Genomic DNA, 1814 nt, shown 5'->3' on the forward strand with positions numbered 1-1814 from the left:
CTCACCCCCCTTCACCCCCCTCCCCCAAATTAGTGCCATATGATGAGAATCATCTCCATGTGTGATTTATACACAAACACACAAACACAAAACAGTCACAGCTCGGAATGGACTGGTTGCACAAGACCCCACGTACGTTCTGACAAACACACACACACACACACACACACATTCTGGTTGAATGCGCTGCAGCGCGGCTCGCTCTCACGCTCCGTTTTCCCGCTGTTTCTGATGGTGAACCAGTCGTCGTTCACTTGTCGACTACGACTCCACTCTGACGCCGCTGCTCCACCGCACGGCTCCAAAAAAAATGTCCACGCCCTTCTGGATAAATCACGGTGGAGCTGCTGCTCCTCTTCCTCAGCCTTCCTTCCCTCTGATCCTTCTTTCCTCCCTGATCTTTATTAAAACGTCCTCTTGTTTTGTGACATTTTCCGTAGCAGATTCCACCGTCACGTGAACTCCAGGTCCATGGACTCCCACAGTTGGACCAGGACTCAAATTAAAGGCCTGCTCTTTAACATAATAGTAGGAAACGATCTGGGACACAGTGGAGGACAAAGACGTCTCACCACCGCAGCTGTAATTAGTAGCTCTCCTGCAGCTCTCTGTTGGGAAAAGCTTTTGTTTTTGTTTTTTTTTGTAAATGACTCTAGAACTGGGACTGTATAGATCACACGTGTCAAACTCAGGCCCGGGGCCCAAATCTGGCCCGCAGTGTAATTATGTTTGGCCCAGGAGATTGTATCAAATGTTTACCATAGTTCCCCCCCCCCCCCCCCCAGTATACACCCCCTATATATATATACTGGCAGGATTTGCAGTATTAGCAGTGTGTACTCTGTTATAGTACACACTCTTTGGTTTTTTGGGGGGCTTTTTTTTTTTGGTTTGTGAAAAAAAGATTGACATTAAAAAGGAACTGGAACGGTTGCAGATCTGTGTTTATATCAGCTGTCTGACAGTTTCTCTTCATTCTCCGTGGTCACAGGAAGTGCTCCAACAATCTGGAGGAAGTGTGGTGACAGACAGGACCGTGTGACCGAACCGACGTAAAACCACGTACGGACGGAACCACTTCTTGTTTTCCTGCCTCCGCAGCAAAGAAACCGACAAAAGAAAAAGGTAAAAAGAACCAAGAATGAGCTGCACCTGCAGTACAGCATTTACCTCAGAGGGGGAGCTGTTCAGATACAATACAGGAGGCCCACAAAGACCAGAGGTCCACCTGGAAGGTGTCTAAATAATAATAATGTCATCTGATCAAACGTCATCTTTCTTTCCTTTTCAAATGTTGAACATTTTCATTAATCCAGGCTCACGTCACTGACCAATCACTGACCAGTCTTTCTGTTTTTTCAAACGTTTTCATTAATCCCGCTCACGTCACTGACCAATCACTGACCATCTAGCCACATGACCACATTGTTTCAGAAGTGAAAGTTAAAAAGTGTCGTTCTCACCAACAGCCAATCAGAACAGCCGATCACTGGCCAATCATCTACTCCTGTTGACCAAACCAAACCAAAACACACAGAGTGAAGTAAATTAAAAACAGCCTCATTTATTTTTTTACATGTGTTCATCAGACTTCACAGTCTGCCAACACGTGGCTCGTGGGCTGGATGTGGACCACAGCAGCCATTTTTAGGGCCACCAGCTTAGATGATGAGTCAGCAATAAAAGAAAAGAGAATCCCTGCGTCTCACATTGTTAAAGTCCGTGTTGCGTCAACCCTTGAACACCATGTTCTCTATGTTGTCATAGATTTGAAATAAAACCCATCGTCGAGTATTGACACATCAAGTTGCTCA

At 45.8% G+C, this 1814-nt stretch overlaps 1 protein-coding gene across 1 annotated transcript in view; it reads left to right on the forward strand.

Moving 5' to 3' along the window:
• Positions 1–1814, forward strand: part of lpar2b (lysophosphatidic acid receptor 2b) — a 19297-nt gene that overhangs the window by 1652 nt on the left and 15831 nt on the right. Inside the window, exon 3 of the mRNA XM_008316282.3 lies at positions 992–1125. The gene's annotated coding sequence lies outside the window, so the exon portion shown is untranslated. The remainder of the gene's footprint in view (positions 1–991; positions 1126–1814) is intronic.

The sequence above is a fragment of the Cynoglossus semilaevis genome, chromosome 9, assembly GCF_000523025.1.
Source record: "Cynoglossus semilaevis isolate Cse_v1.0 chromosome 9, Cse_v1.0, whole genome shotgun sequence".
Taxonomy (NCBI): Eukaryota; Metazoa; Chordata; class Actinopteri; order Pleuronectiformes; family Cynoglossidae; genus Cynoglossus; species Cynoglossus semilaevis.